The sequence below is a fragment of the Cyprinodon tularosa genome, unplaced genomic scaffold (genome assembly GCF_016077235.1).
Source record: "Cyprinodon tularosa strain WSP-4 unplaced genomic scaffold, ASM1607723v1 ctg12, whole genome shotgun sequence".
NCBI classification, from domain to species: Eukaryota; Metazoa; Chordata; class Actinopteri; order Cyprinodontiformes; family Cyprinodontidae; genus Cyprinodon; species Cyprinodon tularosa.
This window is the reverse complement of record NW_024038003.1, coordinates 1095817-1117767: the sequence shown is the minus strand read 5'-3', so window position 1 is coordinate 1117767 and position 21951 is coordinate 1095817. Positions and strand designations below refer to the sequence as shown.

General features: G+C 37.3%; 1 protein-coding gene across 1 annotated transcript in view; it reads right to left on the bottom strand.

The window, feature by feature from the left end:
* Window positions 1-7141, bottom strand: part of LOC119773344 (leucine-rich repeat and immunoglobulin-like domain-containing nogo receptor-interacting protein 3) — a 53232-nt gene extending 46091 nt beyond the window's left edge. The window contains exon 1 of the mRNA XM_038270312.1: window positions 6667-7141. The gene's annotated coding sequence lies outside the window, so the exon portion shown is untranslated. The remainder of the gene's footprint in view (window positions 1-6666) is intronic.
* Between the last annotated feature and the right edge of the window lie 14810 nt (window positions 7142-21951).

Sequence of the window (21951 nt, the reverse complement as noted above, 5' to 3'; positions counted from 1 at the left end):
ATTTAAATGGGCACTGTGGAAAATGTTTTCAAAAATAATGATCATGCAAAAAAAGCAATTTTTGTACCTATACATATGATAATAAATTATTTAAAGGACATGATAACCTTCAAAAGCGTCTGTGTTTCTTTTGGTGTGAAAACTATGGAAGCGTCTAATAGATGAATGCAATAAAACAAAAACAACAACATTAGTTCCACTTGAAGGAATGCAGTTTTATAATCCAGGACAGTAATAGTACCATAAACATATCTATGAAGTTGGCATGAAACTTGTTTTTTTTATTAGGTTGCTTGTCTGTTAGTTTTTGCTCTTCTAAGGGAGAAACTGTACGTATTGTTAAAACAAAACACTTTGAAAACTAGGCTGAGTGAAGAATTTTTTCCTTCTATCTACTTTTTTAAAGATGTTGGAAAAAATGTAATATATGAAAGTAGAAAAAGGTCAATTCTATCAAAGTTTGTCTGAATGAAATAAAAAACATGCATCCTCAAATTATATATAGAAAACAAAATGTACGATACAATGTTTTATAAATATAATATATGTTAACCATCTGTTTTTTTGTTGTTTTTTTTTTTTTTTACATAAAGCAGTTAACATTATATCTAAGTCAATTTATAATTTTGTGGTCATTTACTTCAACACCTTAAGTGCCTATCATATTTTTTAGCTTGACCCATAATTGTTAGTGGTCTGAACTAGAACTGGTGTGAAGACTGACCAATCAAATGCTGCTTCATGAGTCATAACCTCATTTTTTTTGGTGTCATCCAGTATAATTTTTTGAAATATTTAAATTTTAAGCAGTTCTAAAATATATTGATAAAATATGTAAGAACAAAACCATTGTAATTTGTAACATTCTGTTAGAATTTAGATAACAATGTTGAACTTTTGATACCCATAAATTGTCATTTAGATGTAATTTATATATGTGCATTTTTAGTATATGCATTTTAGGCTCAAATCAAAAATAAAATAAGGAGGAAACCATGTAAAAAAAGGAACTTCCAAATAGTGTTTGAACATGGAGAAATTAGTTTAATTTCTTGAAATAAGAAAAAAAAAATCCTAATGGTGTCCATTTAAGTCTTTGTTGTAATAACAGCTTTTATTTCACATAGTCACAAAAAAACATGAGGGTTAATATATATTGTGTGGAAGTATTGACTGCTGGCAAAGTATGACATTCATAACAAGGATGTAACCTTGTGGCAAATGGCTGTAGGAATCATGCACTTTATTTTTCTGCGTTCTTCACTCACAATTCTAACCTTAGGGCAAGGAGAAATATAGAGAGGGTGTGACTGAGGTATGACACTGTCATCTTAATGAGATATTGGCTGTTAAAGCAGTATTGAGTGGAACGCCTCCCAGGAGAAAAGGTTTCTGTAATTAAAAATGGGTAAATATAATGATCTGTGAATTCAATTTGAGAATTTTCTTTCTTTTAAATACATTAAGAATCCCTTGATTGGTATTTATGTCAGACCAAATATCAGCAATGAGCTCAATGCTCATCGTTCAATGCAAATTCATTAAAACTGCAAGATAGAGGGTGACCTTCAAACTTTGAGCCAGCTGAGATTGAAAGAGACAGCCTGTGCAGTGCAGAAGATAGACAAACAGAGAGAGAGAGAGAGAGAGAGGAGAGAGAGAGCGAGAGACCAAGAGCACAGTGGAACAAGAGAATCTGAAGCCCCAAGGTCACATCCACGAAAAAGGCTGCACTAGGAAAGTAAATTAAAGTAAGCAAAATAGAAAGAGGACGGGTTGCATGAGGGAAAGGCTGTATGTGAGAGAATTATTTTTCATAAAGGGGGCAAAGAAAAACAGGGAAGCAGCAGAAGGCCGGGGAGGTGGTGAAGCCAGACGGCTGCAATAGATTGGAGGAGGCTGGGGCTGCAGGGCAGCATAGGACCCACATCCTGAGATTTGACAAGAGTGAAATGTCTGCTCCTTTATTACAGACTGGGATCATGCCCTTTATTTTGCTCCATATATTTGACACTAAAGCCTTATAATCTCCATGGATTCACCAAATAACACAAGCACACTCCCAACCATGGGGAATTATACAGACGGCATGACCATTGAATTCACGGTCACATTTAAAGGAACCCATAACTCCGCACTCTGATTCCTTACTTTAATAAAGCCCTGTATTATTGCTTGTTTTTGCATTTGTTGATTAGAATGAAGTGTATTAGATAGCTGCAGATCTGTGGGTGAGGAGACTTTGTCCTTGTCCGTGAAATCACCTCAATCACGCTCCAAAGATGTAATGGGAGCAATCCTCCATGTAGGACATCTTAAGGCCGGCGATGCATTGCTCAAGGTTGGTCTTCATCCTTACTTAAACACACACAAACGGCTCACTGGTTGACATCAAAAGCCCCCCTCCGTTCACCTTCCCAGTCATCCCCTCCCAGTTAAGCCCACATTGGATTTTTTTTTTTTGTGTTATCTCTCATGCCACCTCCAGTACAAACGATAATTGCTTTTTCCTTCCTGGGCTCCTAACCTGCTGTGTTCACCACATCATCTTCCCGTGTTGGCTTTCAAACCCTGCAGTGAGATATTATTCCACCTAGATATAATTGTCTTTGCTTAACCAATTTGCCATAATCCACCTGAAACAATAACGTTACCAAATTTACGTTACAAATCCTGATAAAAGTAACAGAACTGTTTTTGTTACTTGCAAAACCAAATGGTGTTAATATGTTTTTCATCTGGTAAAACAAGTCTTAACCATTATAATGTACCCCAGATATGATGCTGAGCTCATATTAAGCTTGAAGCTTTATGTAATAGCATCTATCTCTATGTGTTTGAGATTCTAATTTTGAAGTAAGAAAGGAGGTAACCTTCGAGTTGCCTTGTTGTATCAAATATTTTGGCTCATTGTGTGGCTGTGTAGCTAATAAATCCAGCTCAAAAGGATTGAAGAAGCCATCCTCCCTGATGTATTTCTATGGAAAGCATTAAAGTGTCAATGTAGCAAAATACAATGTTATGTTAACTGGGCTACCTTTAACCTGCAAAATGTTTCAATATCATTTAGAGCTTCCCACCCAAATGACAATTTTAAAGATTTTAATGTAATATATGCAATTAAAAAGCTCAATTAAGTTTAGCATTTAGTAATTAATATATTTCAATGCAAAGAGAGGGTAAAATCTGGTTTAACCAAAAAAGACCTGATATAAATCTTAGAATTTAAATACAAAGATATGTTTTACAACTGAACATATAAATATAGTCATATAAAAAAAAGAAAGAAAGAAGATAAAACTCTACAAGATCCTGTAATATTTTTCTAAATCACATTTGGATACATGAATGCAGAACATTAAATCTAACTTAATCTTAATACAAAAGATTATACTGACCAAAATATATAAAAACTAAAGAAAAGACATTTTAAATATTCAACAAAATTAAACAGGAAACGGTATCTGTTATAAAGTAGATGATATCATTTTAACTTTGAATTTCCAAATAAAATTGTTTACAATGACCCACATCAGGGGGACATCATTATAAAAACATCATTAAATATTGCCAGAGCTTGGCATTGTTTAAATATCTGAACTTTAGCTTGGCATGTTCCTATAAAAATCAAAGTGGGAGAAAGCAGTGTCAGATTGAGAGAGCTGTCTCACTTCTTCACATAGAAGGTTGCAGCAGTAAGTCTGATTGGAGATTTCAAAGGGTCTGGAAAGAATTTGAAATAAGCCCTTCCACTGTTTGGAGAATGGTCTATGAATGAAGTACATTTAAAACAGTTGGAAACATCCCTAGGATAGAGTATTAATCAAGTTCAAAGCGGACCCCAGGGATCTAAAATAAGTCTCTAAAAATCTGAAAATGTCATGAGGGGTAACGGTAAATGTTCCAGGAACTAAAACAGTGAAAGTCTTGGTCTCTGTTACCCGTTGATACAAATTAGAATTAAAGGCTGTTCATCAAACCCACCATTAACTCTAGCTCCAGCTAAAGGGCATAACAATAAAAGACCAGTTGATCCAAAAAAGACAAATTGAGAAAATTGAGCAATGATAAGCATGGAGTGAATCAATTCCCAGATATTGATCTTAATGCTGTAGGCTGACTAAAAATATATCTCTATTTACACAATAACAGCCACTAACATATAACAGCTGATTGGGATCCGTAGGGCAACCTGTCCTGCCTCTGAGATCTGAAATCGGATTATGTCCACAAAGTGTCACCAGTTATTCCAGATTTTAGAAAGTTATGAGAAATGATTGTGTCTAATGGAAAAGTCAATGTTAAATATTATCCATATTCATTTTAAAAAGGCTTCATATAGTAGTGCATTTCATTCTTCCAAAGAAGTATAAAACTGTCTTTACCCTAATGTAGCTGTATATACCATCATTTGTTGCTTTATTATTAGTTTGTGTAAATATCTGCCTTAAAGTAAAGGTTATGTTGTAACTTAACTTATAGTATAGATTTACAGAGAACTGTAGTAACCAAAGCAATTCAATTCAATTCAATTCAGTTTATTTATATAGCGCCAAATTCACAACACGTCATCTCAAGGCAATTTACAGTTCAACAAGATCATACAGTCAAATTGATACAAAGTTTTCTATCTAAGGAAAACCAGTTGATTGCATTGACTCATTGACTCAAATACAATCCCTCACACTAAGCATGCTTGTAGCGACAGTGGAGAGGAAAAACTCCCTTTTAACAGGAAGAAACCTCGAGCAGAACCAGGCTCAGTGTGAGCGGCAATCCCCCGAGGTCGACTGGGGTTCAAGGAGACGGAAGCAGAGACACAAAAAGCAACTGTAAAAGGCGGCCCCGTCCAGGAAACGATACGTATGGTGTTCTGGTGTAAAAATCACAGCTTCATATGTGGGCCTTTTTGTAGTAGCGGGCTACTCTGTTCTACCTGAAATTCTCCAATCAATCAGAGGTTTGACACTCCATAGAGTAGAAGAGCTAATAATCTTTTGAAGTTAACTCACCCAGACACTGCAGTGACAAGTTGTCCTTGGTACAAACCAGACAGTTTAATTTCTATTTACTAAAGACATTGAGATACATTCTGAATGTGTCATAAATTTCCACCATCCTAGACATATACAACAACTGCCTTGTCTTGTGAAATTGGATTTCACTTGGTTGAAACTGTTTTGTGTAAAAAATAAACCTTCTTAATGTCAGAAGTCAAAGAAAAACGGTGAGATTGGTTTGAAATAAATAAAGGTATCAATAGCAAAAGTGATGGTCATTACAACACGGTATGCAGCATAGTGTTATTGTATGATAGACTTTGAAGGAGATGGGCAAGAACAGTTGTTATTCCTCTGAGGCTACAGTGTGCACAGCCTTAACCCCATTACAGGAGAAAAATTCAGTTTGGAAGGCAACTAACCCCATCTTAGAAAAAGGTATAAAGTGGTTAGTGAAAATATAATGACTTGGTTTCAGTTCGATTTGGCATAACACACAAAATCTAACTGTTTTTATTACAAAGTAAGTTTATAAAAACCTTTAAAACACAGATAGAGAGTTCAAAGAAAAAAACATGAACAAAGAGGTTTCAGCTCTCTGACAAGTCTTTTAGTCAGTAAAGAGAAGCTTGCTTTGTTTCTGATTGCTGTCAGGAAGGGAGTACTGTATCAAAGATAAAGTCAGAAACCCAAACTGGAAAAAAAGGGAGATGCCTGGATCACAACAGGCTCTGTTCTTCATATGAACATTAACATTTGCCACAGGTATTGGGTCAGTTTTAAGCTGACATACATGGAAAGAACATTTTTTCCACTTGTCGCTTTTTGTAATGAAAGTTCTTGATCTCTAAAACATGGCCATGAATTCCTCTCTCATCCTTCACATTATTCGTCGGAGGGGCAAATAGGAAACTAGTCGGCCATGGTGTCCAAAGGGAATGATTCTGGTGAAGGTAATTGCTTGGAAAGATAATGCAACAGGAGATAGGATCAGAGGGGAAGGGGGAGAGGTGACAGCCTGTAATTGGAAATGGTGAAAGAAAGAGGACTGTGAACGAGAATTGATGAAGGAGAAAAAGCAAGACTCAGTGCAATGCTGAACAGCCCATGCAGACTCCATGGTGTTACAGTCCAGCATGTAATGGGACACTACACAATAGGTAAATTCATGTCATGTTACCACATGAGGAGTCCAGAAGGGAAGAATGTGAGCCTGTGCCCAGCTTTCATATTTTTTTTTTCCATTTGCCTCAGTACAGGGCTGCACACTGTGTACTGAAAACATAACTTAGGCTCAAAGTTAACGTAATGAGCCAGAAAAAGATTTCTGCCCAGAGACGTGAAACATAACGTTCCACCAGTGGAGGCTTATTTACATATATCACTCAAAACTCCTCCCGGTTCCAAAATTACCAATCAGGAAAGGGAGCATGACCATAAAGATACACATGACCTCTTCTAAGCATTATCTTCTCTCTTTTGCTGTGAGTATCTGAGGGCGAGTAGGGAGTCCTGTCAGTGCTGGTAGTCGTCATCATAAAAGATCAGCAAACATGCAGTTTTGTTTCCAATGGCTCTGAGCTCTATTTGAAAAAAACACTCCACCAATGAGAGTCATATTCATGCCCAGCTGTGCGTGAGTGTGCATGTGTGTAAGTAAACATACCCAGGACTGAAGCGTGGTCCCTGGTGCCTCCTCATCTGTGCAGCTGTGTGCTTATGCAGATCTTATTTCCTCTCCTCCTGGCCCACGGGTTGCCAGTGTCAGTCCAGAACCTCACCGATGTGATCTTCTGATCTTTCCTTTAGTGGGTCTTACTCTTCGGCTTTCCAAACATTCCTCTGACTCCTGTCCTATTGCCGGTTTTCCTTCTTGCCCTCTTAAATGGCAACAGGCTTGTGCCCACTTCACACCTCCTTCTACTCCTTGTTGGTTAACGTGACCCCAGGAAAGATGAAAGCCTTTTACATTCAAGAGGATCATATGAGACCAACCTCTCTTTCAACCAGTGCTCTTCAGTAAGTCAGCGTCCCCTTCGTCTTCTAGTGACATAAATTTGGAATTTAGGAAGGGAAAGGATGGCTGAGGAAGGAGCGAGCTGTTGCTGTAGCTGTTGCCTCTGCCTCCTCCTGTATGAGTGCCTCGCTCTCGCTTAGCATTCTTTTCATCTCTCTCTCTACTCACTCACTCTTTATCTTGCACCACCCCCTCCCTTGTTTCCTCAGTCACTGTCTATCTGCTCCTGCTCTGGATGCTGAATGCTGTTGGCTGTGTGTTCGAGTGAGTCTCTCTAAGCAGTCAGATGAGAAAAAAAAGAAAAGAAAAAAAGAATAGGAGCAGGGAAGATTGAAAATAAATAAAAAAATATACATGAGAAAGAGGTCTCTTGGAAAGAAAAAATATGAGAATAATATTCTGAATAAAAACATAAAGGTAATATGCTTGTATGCTAAATCGTTTATACCCACAAACATGATTTTATAAAGATTTTATATGTTAAACCAAAACAAAGTAGAATGTTGAAATAGAAATTTGTCTGCAAATAAAACCATGTGCTGTCTCAGTTTTTTCTCAACCTTCTTTGAGAGACTAATCTGGAAATCCACCCTTTGCTGTGGTTTGAGCTGTAAGTCATATAGGGAACAGTAAAGCTCACATTTATAAATAGACACGGCAGATTTAATGTGAAAGTTATTTTCATTCCCTAGAATTTTTTTGGCTGAATATGACACAAGCATATTTCTAAAGATAAAAGGAGCATGTATAAGTGGTATCATTCAAAAAAAGTTTCTGTTTCTTATTTAGCTCTTCCCACACATTGTTTATTGGACTAAGATATTGATTCTCATGTACAAATCATTGGGTAAAATCCACGCCAAAAATCTGTGTATGGCACATCCAAAAATGGAGTATGTAAAAAAAAATCCAGATCTTTAAAACTATGTTTAAAGGGATGAATGACATGTATTCGTTACCATGGCAACCACAGCCAAATAAGGGAAAAAGCACTATTAAAACAAGATTAAAATATAAACCCTGGCAAAGATTATGGAATCACCGGCCTCGGCAGGGTTTTATTTAGTTGTTTAATTTTGTAGAAAAAAAGCAGATCATGACACAAAATTAGAGTCATTTCAAATGGCAACTGTTTTGATTTTAAGAAACAATAAAAGGAATGATGAAAAAAAATGTGGTAGTCATTAATGGTTACTCTTTTAGACCAAGCAGAGGGAAGAAAATATAGAATCACTCAATTCTGAGGAAACCTATGGAATTACCCTGTAACTTTCCATCCCTGGGGCCCGAGCACCAAAGAACTTAGATGGCCGCTCACCCAGAGCCTAGTTCTGCTAGAGGTTTCTTCCTGTTAAAAGGGACTTGTAACTTGTTAAAAGGGACTTGGGCTCTTGTAGTTAGCAAGTTTTTAAAACATTTGTCTATGACATTAAAGGAAAAAAGAAATACATTAATGCTGGCAATATAAAAAATATAAAGCTGACTCAGAGCTTCTCCATTATTAAACAGGTACATCGCTTCATTAGGTTTGTAAAATAGTGGAGAAAACTCCACCAGCCGCCTTCAAAAACAGTTTTCAATTTCTTATTTTATTTCTTTGATGTTTATTAGGTTGACATGGAATACATTACTTTTGACTAAGTTAAAGAAAGACACAGGTGAGACTAATGTCAAATGTTGTTTTCTGAGTTTAAAATCCCTAAATTGGTCATGTTAATCCTTCTGGGGATTCCTCTGTTCAGTCATCCCCACTGTTTTGCTCAAGGCATGAAGAGAGAAGGACAGAATAAGCATGAAGAAAAATGGACATTTCTTTATTGTTCGGTCCTGTTGCCTTGTCATTGTATATCAGATCAATGTCTGTTGAGGTTTGAAGACACGCACAGAGAAGGAAAAACAATCCTCTGGCCTGACTGACTACCCCTAAGGTCAGTAACAAATCATTGCAGAAGAGCAGAAGTCTGTCCTATGATCCATAGACCACAAGTCTAACCTTTCATGGTGACTAATCCAGCCAACACCTATAACAACTTAGCCACTCTTGATCAGGTCCACAAATGTTAAAAATATCTGTTTGTCTCAGTGAATAAAATCATTTTATTCTGCAGTATTACTACAGTACTTGCATCATCCGCTTTATTTCAAGTGTCATCTCAGTCCTACAATTCATTATATTTTTTTCTGTACTGCTTATTATGACACATAAGAAGATGTTGCTTTTATCCATGACTCTGTCGCTGATGCCAATAAAAACAGTGACTATCAGACATAACACGTTGTTGCTGTTGTATCCTTGAACTAATTTTTAACTCACTGGATGACATTCAGAAATAACCGGATTTATAAACGAGCAACTGAGCTGTCAATTAGAGGCAATTCATCAGAGGATGAAGCACTGGAGCAGCACAGATTAAAGTTGCACTTATGTGATGACAGTTAAAAATTGGACCTTTAAACAGTATTTGGTTTTCTTTAATCAAGCTTGGTGCTTTGGATTTGTCTAGTGTGTAATCATTGTGTTAACAGTGCATTTTCCAGCAGATAAGGTGATAAATTATTGAAGTCCATGGGGGGTTTAATATACGTTAACATGTGCTTGACTGTCGGTTGGTTTCTTCAACCTACAGCCCGAGGTGACAAACTGACTATGGAGTCCAGTACATTTACCTTTTATTCCAGTAGCATTAATTCATGGAGGAAATTTCTGGAAAACTCAACCTTCAAACTGAATCAAATAAATTTAATTGATTCACTGGGGAGAAAAGGCTAATAGAACAACACTGTTTTGTTTGGGGGTTAGTGTTTTGTGTGACTCTATGTCTAGAAAAGATTGCTATACAAAAATGGACGCCCCCACCAGTTACTTTTTACTAAATCCTTGTTAGTTATTTTATACTTTATAATTTTTTTTGCTTCTGACAGAATACCCCCAAATAAAAAGCTTAATTTTTCTTAAAATTGCAATCTGAAATGACAGCAATAAAATATAAACATACCGCAGTACTGTATTATAGTGTAATCTTTACCAGAGTAATCCTCTTTTTGTGTATCAGCTAATTTCAACAACCACGGTTTAAATTTAGGCTTGTTTTTGAGCTACACTTTTTGCTTAACTCACATTTTAATTTGGCTGTCGTTACGTCAGCAACATAAGCATAGTAGTAAAAGGATTTTAATCGTTCTATACTTGGCACAAAAGTAGCTAAAAATGATTTAATCCTGGTATATTTTAGTTTATCAAATGTTGGCATTGATTTGGCATTGAGTTGAAATGCCTGAAGCTTTTTACCCCATGACCCACCATTTACCAATATAAAATCTACCCAATAAAAGGGAATAAACAGTATTTCATTAGAAAACTCCATTAATTAGGAAAAAAGCTTTTATTTACCCTTCATATTGTTGAATCGGACTGCTTTAATGGTTTTTATCATCATATTTTCACTGCCAATGCATACAGGAGGTAGTCGACATGTCACCTTTTCTGGAATCTTTCGCTTTAATGTCATGCCTGCACAGAACTAGAGGAAGAAAGCTTTTAGCTACGCAGCTCCTTGTGCGTGGAATTTTTTACAAAGAAACTGGAAGTTGACTGAGTTTTTATCTTTAAATACATTTAAGTTAAAAGTGAAAGAATTTGAAGCAGCCTCAATGATCTGTAATTGTTTTACCTGATGTGTTGTGTTTTTCAATGTACATGTCATTTATTTTAATGTATCCATGTTTCTTACCTTGCTACCACTTGGCCAGAACTCCCTTGAAAAAGAGGTTTTTAATCTCAATGGGATTTTTTTCCCTGGTTAGATAAAGGTTTAATAAAAAAAATAAAAAATGAAGGTCCAGAAAATTAGCTAATTCCTTTATGTAGTTTCAGAGTGACTAAGCATTTGTCTTTCCAGCAGGTAGAGAGGGTTAACCTTCTGCATTCACATGTAAGAGCTGCAGGTCACACAAAACGACAGTGATCTTTTTTGAGCCTTTACTTTTTAACTGAGGCAGAGGGACTTTCAATTGAAGTGACATTTAGGACAGAATGGGATGACATTTAAGTTCTGAGTGTATGAGAGGAATGTGTCAGACATTAGTGAATCCAGTGACGCGCATAGGATACACACCTGTTAAAAAGAAGGTTGATCATGGCTAAAGAGTCCCACTGTTTTAAAGGAGTCATAACCTGGTATTACGCACCTTACAAGAAATTAAACATGTTCCGAATTGCAATACTGTACAGTCAAATCCAGCAAATAATTAGTACAGCCCTTTTTTTGCCTGTTTTTTTGTTAATTGATAATTCTGAATAACATACTCAGAAATAGTTTAACTGTTTTTCATTTAAATGCTGGTAATATTTCTGTAAAAAAAGTCTGAAAAGTCACAAAATATGGTTACAAAGTTCCAATGTTGGGAAAAGTGGGTGGAACTGTCCTTTTTTCTTTCTGCCCTTTCTTTGCTCAGTCTTCAGTTTTGTTTTTGTTTTTCTATCTGCTCTGCGAACTGTAGGTTTGAACGTGTCATACTGTAACAGCTTTACATCTTTGTACTCCACAGGGACTCCCTTCTTAAAGTGAAATGACATCAGTCACGAAAACATAATTTAGATTTGCTTATTATTACAGATAACATTTAATGTACAGTTAGGAAAAGTAAATATAATCTAATAAATGCATTTTTTTTTTTAAAGATTACATTTTAAAAGCAAAGCAGGGAAGTATAGGATTAATTTAAAAGATAAAACAGAAAACAGAAAAAAAATAGCATGATGAGTGTCAGGGCTCAGAACAGGGGACCCAGTATCAAAGCAGACAGACAGTCAGATAATTCAAAAGATTTTTTTTTAAAAAAAGGATCTACAAAAACGCAAGGACATCTAAGGCAGGAACCCTGATCCCAAAGTTCAGTCCTTCCCAAAGAACAAGGTAGGTTCCAGCCGGTGGCTGCCAACAAGACGTGGTGGGTTTCACCCAGAATGTCTCATCTGCGCCGCAGCCGCGGAGGATGGAAAACAAGCAGGAGACCAGATGCGGGCAGAAGATGGAAGGCAGGACAATCCAGTGGGCAAAACCAAAGCCCGGGTCGAAGACGTGCTCAGAATTCAAAACAAGGAGATCAGAACTCAGAAAACTATTCCAAGTTCAGCAAACAGGCAGAATCAAGCAGGAGTGCAAAAACAGGAAACATCAGGAAATCAGGAAAACTAAAGTAATGCTGGCACACTCTCACTACTGATTCAAGAATAATCAGGCACTGATGACTGGTTAGAGGGCTGGTTAAATAAAAGCTGGAGTAGTTGGATCAGATGAATGGTAATGAGAAAGTGTGCAGAGTTAGACAGGTGAATAAAATTAGTAATTAAGCTATTCATCGGGGCAATGATCGTGACAGCTTGGCAATACTCATATTGTAATCATACTCATAGTACATCATCGTTTTTTTGCTCTCCACAGGGTCTGCCTTTCTGAAGGGAAATTGGCTTGCTTAATAAAACAATAGGCTACATGATTGGTCAACAACACAACAGTTGCTCAGTGATTTGTTTTTTCTTATTGGCTATCCACCAATGCGGCTGGTAGATTGATAGTTTCACCCACCAATCACAACGCACACTGGCATTTGGCGTGTGGGCAGGTGCCAATATAATGCCCTGCTAAAGACACAATGTTATTGTTGGTTGATTGAGTCATCCTTTATGTGTTTAAGCCACACACTTTATCAGTGCCTGACAATAACAAACTGTACGACCTGAGGATCAGACTCTGTTTCAGACAGGGCAGCTTGTCCTGCCCTCTCCAAATAGAGCTGTCAAAACACGTCAGGTAAAAACTTTTCTTTTGTGCAGACCAAAGAAAATGGAGCAATTAAACACTGGGAACTTTTTGTTGTTCCTGTCTCCTCTCCCTTTCTTCATTTGCTGCTCCAGTATTACAGGGAGACACATTGCTGAAGACAAATCCACTAGAAACAATTAGAAGGACAAGTGCAAAGCAGTTAGCTGTGATGTTAACTATAGTAGGATGAAAATGCCACAATGTGTGTGTGTCTCAGTATATGTGTGCAAGAGCAGTTCTTATCAGCAACAACAGACCTGGATGTGAGCAAGATGGCAAACAGAGGAGGATTAGGGGGTTGGGGGTGATTGTAGGGTGAGGAAAAAAGGCAACATTAAAAACAGAGGATAAGAAAATAAATAGGAGAATTAGGCAAGTCTGAGGTAGAAAGCTGAGTGACAGACAAATAAAAAGATATTTAGAGTATAATATGTAAAAGAATATGTGGAGAAAGGGACAAGACACTGCGTGAAAAAGTGAAAAATCTGTTGGGATTTATTCAACAAGAAAGCTGACTGAGAAAAGATTAATTCTGAGAGGCTTTAATAGGTGGGAAGAATAACAAGACAGAAATAAATGAGAATTTTAATTGATGAGTATTGTTAAAATGGCATTTCTGTTAGACCATTTTGCAGACAAAAAGCATGGGTATTCAAACTTCAAACAAGTCATCGCCCACCAAAATCATACAACCCCATCGGTGTACTCATCTATAGCAGCCAGAAGAGCAGGAAGGAGATTATTAGAGGCAGTCCTTCCTATGACCCCTTTGGCCACAGGAAGAAAATCCTTAATGGTGCAAGGGACTGGACATAAGGAAATCTGCAAGGGAAGACACAAGAGTTCAATCCGAATTCAACAAATTTTAGCCACATTCTGTTCCTTCCCCTTTAAAAAAGTCAACAATAAAAAATCTGCCATGGGTACCATTGGTAGGAAGGGAGGTCCAGAATGTGTGTTTTTCCGGACAATCTTTAGCTTTCCTGAAGTCCTTATGAGCTGTTTCATACCGAGTAAGTGTAAAGCAATAATTTTAATTCATTTCTGTGAAATTAACTGTGACTTAACGTAACTTCTCAAAAAGTCTGTAAGGGATTCTTTATAGATCCTTAGCACTAATTAGGAACCTTGCAAGCTACATATTCTTAAATAACAATGATAGGAATCTCTTTTTCCTACTTCTACTCCAACAGTCCTTTTAATGGCAAACACATCGTCTTTGAATCAAGAGTCCAAAATGACATACCTGGATCAAGCTAAATACAAGTTAAATAAAGGGCCTTGGAGAATCATAAGAAAATAGGAGGCTTGATTACCCTTCTGTGAGTTCTGATTTACCTCGATCAGCTAGAGGTGCACCGAGTCACCTGCCAGTCACACCCAGTAATGCAAAGACTCAGGTACATATATACACACATATATGACCAGCACATAGCAACTTGATTTGATTTTAGATTGGATAACTGCCCATTAAAAAATAATGCATGACAATCATATTTTGACATACCTCTAATCTCGTTTCATGCTCTCAAGAATCATTGTGCACAAATGAGCTTGGCTGTTAGTGTTATGGTTCTCATTTGTTGTGACTCTGAGTTTTCTGTTATCAGTTGTTTTTATTTGCCATAATATTCTAGCATTCTTTAGTTACTCTGTGTTGCCCCCTTGTGATTGTTTTCTTTCCCCTTGGATTCCCTCTTGCCAGTTCCACCCACACCTGCTCCTCATTCAGCTCGTTAGTCCATCCTTTGTTTTGTTCTCCTTAAATACTCCACCTCTGCAGTCACTCAGTGCTGGTTCCTTCTTGTTGCTGTATTGTCTACTCTGCTCGTCTCTCCCCGGCTCCTCAGACTCGTTTTTTCCCCTGATGTCTCCATGGTTTTGGTTTGTTTAATATTTTAAGTTGGATTTTTGGATTTCTGCCTCTGCTACCTTTGGTCTGCCATTAAACCTCTCAGAACTCATCTCTGCTTCACTCCTTCCTCGTAGAACAATCGCTGCTACACCTCATAACATGTGGCTTCCCAATGTCTTGTAAACTATTGATATTGGCTGGTCTGACCAAAGTCTTCATTGTCCCTATTATATATTAGTTAAAATCAAGTCTGGAAAATAAATACTGCAGGATTTCAAATTTAAAGCATCCCATAATAATCGCAAACTCCCACTTCCCTAGATCACACATTTTATTAGTTTAATAAGACATTTTATTAGCATAATATCCTGTACCACGATATCTAGTTACACTTCAAAGAATAACTGTTGGCTTGGATCACATTAGGGAAATCTGGGACAAATAATTTCCCCGGGTACATGTTAACAAAGTTCTAATTTATCCGATAAACAAACAGTAAGACTGATATTCAGTCATACCTGCTCTTTCCAGGTGTTTTTTTTTTTAAATCTTCCTGGTTTTAGTGCACAGCAGGTAAAGCTAAAGGATCACTTTCTGTGGGAGAAGTCAGAGTTCACCTTCAAGATAGGAAAAAGCAGCAGTGCAATACAGCACTTTAAATGACGTGTGTAAGCTGACGTCTAACTTAAATGCGGCTTGAGTTGGTAAAGTGCTCCTAGAGTGAACAGTCTGCTGGAATTCAGCCATGGATAATTTTATCCGAAGTGTTGACGGTTCTCAAAGTCTGAGAGAAGAATTTTTGGACACATTATATGCTGCCATTGTGTACTCCTTAAACTCTTGCTTAACAATGAATTTAGTTGGTTCTATGAATTCACTTTTTGTATCCTTAAATATTAAAATTTTTACTGTTGTTTGGGAAACAGGGATATTATAGTCAATTTAATGAACCTAGACTAAATACTCTATTATACAAGGCACGTTATAGGATAACATGTTGAGCATAATTAAAGGCTGCCTGAACTAAGTGATTCCTTTGTTTTACAGCATCATTACAAAACACATTTGCCATTCATAGATCTAACAGATTAGTGACCAATGCAGCTCCTGTAAATTCACCATCGGTCTATTTGTTTATAACTTTGCCCACTCTTGACCATTGACGCATTAAGACAAAGTCATCTGTCTGTCTGCCCATTCTGCTTGGTTACCAGGGTGATGGTCTATGCATCAGGTGTCATTGATAACACCACCTCTTCCTGGCAAGCTTGCAGGATTTTTTTTTCGGAGCAGACACTAAATTAATTTTAGTGCCTTTTAGTGCCAGTATTTTGTGACTGTAAATGTATTTTTATTTGTATTGTAATTTTGTGAAGCACTTTGTGACCTCTCAACTGCTCATCAATCAGTATCATACAGGAAATTTAAATCCATCCTTTCTTTGATTGTGAAGAACTATGCTGAAGATGCAAAAGCTTGAGCAACTTTGTTTAAAATATACAGTTTTTATTTACATTAATCTTCTTTATAGGAATGTATTCCACTTTGCGTTGCCCAATTACAGTATTTTTGGTTCAGACATAGGTTTTACGTCAGAGTTGGCTGTTGGAAGTTGCCATTGCAGAGCTATTTTATTCCCTAGACACTCACAAAGTGAGAAGACACAGCGGGGACCCTGTCACCACTGTCGGCACTTGACTTCAGCGCATGACAGCACATAAGAGGAGGAGCCAAAATTCAACATGTCAGCACAAAGTGAGAAAATAAGGCATGTTTTAAGTAAGATTCTCTCAGCCCTGTAAATGATCAGTCTCTCTTCACACTCCGCAATGCGGCAGTACTCACTGTCATCACACAGGCCCATAAATGTCAGCACAGGAAATTATCAAATATGGCATTAAATAATATTACTTGTCTATGTGTCAGAGGGGGTCAGTTGTTAGTGATACACGTTAGCTCCTCAGCCAGTGAGACTTAAATTGCAAACCAATATAAAATGTTTTGATTGTAAAGCCTCCAACAAGACTTATCTTTAATCTATAGCTTTAAAAACTCAGTTTTAACTCTGTTGTGGGGGATCAAGCCCCACAGAGGTAATATTTTTCATTGATTTATATCAGTATTATCTGGCATTAATTTTTTAAAACTTTGTTTTACCTTGCATAGCTGTTATGGTGAGCATATATTTTGTTTGTTTTGTTGAAATTTCTTTATTTTGATTGAGTCACCATGGTGGGGACAAGCTTCTTACATGAGTTCCATTTTGAGTGTTGTTAGATTGTATATGCTGGCTGTGATATTACCTCCTGTGTCCTTTAGCCTTTCTGCTTGGTCATTGACATCTGTAAACTCTGCAAAAACATGTTTTACAAAACAAACACTGGCATCAATCCAGTCAAAGTCATGGTGCTGAAAGGTAAATGTATTGTGTATTGCCTGGTCAAATTTATGCATACAGGCTACAATGTGTACATACCTACCCACTGGTATGGAATTTAATGCCCTCTAATAAGCCGCATTTCACTGACAGCTGTTTTATTTTTGGCTGGATATTCGACTAATCTTCTTAGCACAATTCAAGTTAATTTAAACTGTTGGGCACATCATATAAGGGGGTTAAGACAAGACTTTAAGGGAGTTCATTCAAGAAACACCTGAATTAAACTGTCTGACTCTGAAATGCAATTCTAGGATTTTCAGGAACAACCCAGGAACTTCAATGGCTCAAGGCTATCATGACTTCAAAGATGCTGGAACCAGAGGTGGTAAATGCTGTACATTTTAATAACTAGAAAAGTAGAACTTGCAATTTGATCACTGGATAAAGCAACTGTGTTTGCAACTGTGACGTTTAAGAAGTTACCCAATAACATCCCATCTCACATGATACTTTGCAGATGCTTTACTGACTTGCGGTACTTGGGATGGAGAAAGGAGGTCACAATTCTAACTGATGACTTTTTAAGCTATGCCTGAGGAAATAGTTCTAACTTTATTTACTAAAAAACTATCAGTTAGAAGAAGTGCACATCTATGGATGAACATGTGACCTCTGTGTAGTGCCTCTGTATTTTGCCTCCACAGTAACAGCAGTAATCACTCAATGGCTAAATATAAATCTGCAGTACATAGCTAAGATATACTTTCTATGTTTCTTACTGATTCTATCACAAAGACAAGGGACATTTCCAGCAGTTTGGTCTACAATCACTCTGCAGCTATGCAGCACCCGGAAGGCAGTGCAAACACACATTGCCTCGCTCGGGAGACACAGCAGGCAGTCACAGACAGAGAGAACGACTTCAAAAGGAAAGTCAAAGCAAAAAGAGCTCAGGTAAAATACACAGGAGATGAAAAAGGGTGTCAAATAAATTTCAGATGTGAGTGGGACACAGCTTAATGGGGTAGCCATGCTATTTGTTTTAGAGGACAGAATGTCTGATAATTTTGTCTTAGTATGCATATACAGAAAATGTTATGAGCCTGCCTTAAAGTCCCAGACACAGAAAAATAACCGGAGGAGGGAGAACTTTGCAAGGCGCGAGTGAGATAGAGTGCAGTGAATTAAGAGATAAGGAGATAGGACATGGGAAGCTTTGTGAGAATCATTACGACTCAGACTGGTGGGAGATAAAGTGGATCGAAGAGAACTGGGGCAGAGAAGGAGAGTGGTGACAATAAACATGGGAGAAGGGTAAAGGAGGGAAAGGGTCGACACAGAGGAGGAGTGTGATAAGACAGGGTGTGATGAGTATACAGGGAGAGATGATGTGAGAGGAGCTGTTGTTTGTCCTTAGGCTGCTCTCTTGAAGGAAGGACAAGAACGTGGGGGTGGTTAGCAACATTTACTGACACAAACTGTGTGTGTGTGTGTGAATGTGTGCCCGTTTCCTCACAGCAACCAGTCACCAATAACATTATATAAGAATGATCAAAACACATGAAACCATGGCAACTGCACCTCACAAGTAGCAGTCAGTCACTGCTCATACTTAGGGAGAACAGAGGACATCAGGTGCTGTGTTGAGATTAGAGATATGTTTTTGAAATAACTTTAAGAAAATAAAAAGTATGCTCTCTGTTATCCACACCAATGTTATTTTTATGTTTAGTGGTTAGAAAGAGCTTGCAGCCCTGGTTGGATACCGGTATGTTTTTTGTTATCTTGCCACAGCAGCCCGCAAGGCTCTTAGTCAGAAAATTCCTGACGGGAATGCAGACAGCTAGACTGTAGCTTCTGGGATATGAGCGTATTTCAGGCCTGAAACACAGCCGTGTCGGACAGAAGATCAGAGCATGTGGGTCACAGTTCCAAATGACTCCTTTGCTTCTAAACAACAGGCACGAGCCCTGCCGATGACTGTCTGGATCTTCAGCTTAGATCTGGATAAGGGGGAGTTACACAGAATCCAGCCTCTCTGTCTGGAGCTGGGAAGCACATCTATATTCGTTTCAACCCCCACAATGGGCTAAGCCTGGCTTTGAAAGGTCCAATTACCAATTACTTATCTGTTTTGATTCTTCAACAAATTAAATTATTTGACTTAGTGCTTCCTAAAACAGACATGTAGGATACAGGATTATGTATACTTATGAGCTCTGCATTCATATCTACTTTGTCCGTCTATTCAACCAAATAGCAAAATAATTCTTTAAAAGATCTTTTCTGTTTGCATGCAGTCTAAAGAAATATTTAAAAAGTATATATATACATTTTACAAGTACAGTGACAGATAAATATGTGAGTGGGCTTTGCATACCAGGGTAGATCTGAGAACAGCTGCTGCCTTCACCTTCATAAATATAAATCTGCATTAAATATACCATGTAAATTATGATGATACCTAAAGCATTGAAACATTGGTATCTACTAAATATGGACCACAACACCGTGTTCCAATTATTACCAAAAATGTAACTTTCACATGTGGGAAACATGCAGAGAGTTTAAAGTGCCATGAAAAGGTATTTACAGATTTATGCAATTATTATAATTTTTTTTTCAGATTAAATGCTCCAGCTAATCAATAGTTTATTTCATACATAAATAACCACAATAGCCTAAATACAATGTTTACATTTTTAAATCATTCCAGATTTCAGGAAAAACAACCTCACATCACTGGCGAGGATTTTGGTTTGTTATCCATTCAAGAAATGCGTCACATCAGAAGGTCTTCTTGCATGATTGCCTGTTTAGGATCTTGCCATAGCATCATAATTGGGTTTAGTTCTGATCTTTGAATTGGCCTCTCCACAAACATACAGGTGGACTTGCTGCTGTTCTTTGGATTACAGTCCTATTGTATAACCCCAATGCATTGGACTTAAAGGAACAGTGGACATTTTTTTCTGGAAATGCAAGTTAGAAAGTTACAAGTCACTTTTTAAATAACTATACTTACATAAAACCTTGCTACCCGTTCCTCAGCTCCAGAGCGTGAAGTTCTATAAAATGTTTGTCCACAAAGCTTGTTGACCTTGTGCATAACTCTGTTTATGGATTGTCCACTTTGCTCAAAAATGGCAAATTAGTGAAATCAATTATTTTTTAGGTATCCACAATGGTTCTATGTGAACACCTCACAAAAACTGGAATGTGGGGAAACCAGTAGATAAGATGATCTACCTGAACTTAAGGTTGAAAGAAGATTGCCCACTATACCATGAAGACCAGGAAGTAATGGCTGAACATTTTACTTTAGTTTTAGTTTTTTTCAGCAACTACTTTCCTGGAGTATAAAAGTAGTCAGGAACTGCCCCCACCAAATATAGTTTTATACTAAATAAATAAACTGTCTAATGTTTACTAAGTTTTTTTAGAAAATTTTTTTGTGAGCCATATTGGATATGAATCCTGGCACTCCTTGGGATTAAGCAAGTCCCATCCTACCAGAGGTGTATAAAGAGCTTGCTGGATAGAAACAATGGAGGTAGAATTTGTTAAAAACCCACATTAGCCTGAAGAAAACATAGTTTACAAACAGTACTGTCAATTGAAACTCAGAATAACAAAAGCCATCATCAGAGTGACATGACTGTGCTGTCTGCCGATGTAAAGTGAAAATGCTTTCTTTAAGATTGCAAAGAAATCTTTTCCCTTTGTGTTAGAGAGAGAAAAAAGCAAAAGTACATTATGCAAAAATAACTTAGAGACAGAATAAAATATATTTAACTGCACTGTACCAGCAATAATGCAAAATGATTCAACGTGATTTAGGACAAGATTTTGCATAAAACTTTGGAGTTCTATCAAATTGCTTCCCCCCTTTAGAGAAATATAATAAAATAACATTTCTGTTTTTTAAGATTCATACTCAAAAAACTTGCAAACAACGGTGTGCTGCATTATTGCCACTAACCAGTGAGGAGTGTTGACCAGGACAAGCAGAGAGCAGTTCTTCTTGTTCAAATGCCAATTCCACACAAACAAAGGCTTTCATGTTAAATTTTGGTCATATTTTAATTTGTAGTGAATGAAAATGTTTCAGATTTTTAAATAAAGACGTAAATGAAAAATTTTGATGTCACTAATATAACAAAAATAAAAGTCAAAGTCAAAATTTAAAGGAACCAGATGCAAGTGACGAAACAAGATTTAAGGGTGACACTACTGCGGGTAACTGCAGCCCCCAGCCAAGTTGGCTCAGGAACGAGCAGAAATGCGCACAGGCCATATTCACAGCACTGCACTGATGATGCTGTAACTCTGTTTAATAGATGATGGTCCACTAAAAGACCACCTCTCATATTTTATAACAGCAACAAGCTCAATGCCAAGCAAGTCTTCAACCACTCTACTGAAACAACCGCAACATCCTGTATCAAAGATGTCGGGAGGTGCCTGCAGTGTCATTTGACCTAACATCGGTAGGACGACCAAATTACAGCGTATTATGCAGCACATAGCCTACTCAAAGCAATGTTGGTGTTGGTTTCTATCCTTTCATCACCCATTAGCATTAAATAACTGGATGTGCATCTGTATTCTTTCACGATTCCTGCCCCTCGGCCCATTAAAAAAGTACTCAGTCAAGCACAGAGCCTCCAAAAATGACTGCAACCAAGAAGATGTTCTAGTTTCTCTACACATCTGAGTTCTACTCCACTGAAAGTCATCTAACCCTTACTAGCTTGTCAGAGCTTAAATGTTAAACTTTCTTGGGTTAGAAAATAAGAATCTGTAAACTCTTTTGTTGAGTTTACCATCAAGTTGAATTCCTAGATATTTTATACTTTACTAACTTGTATACT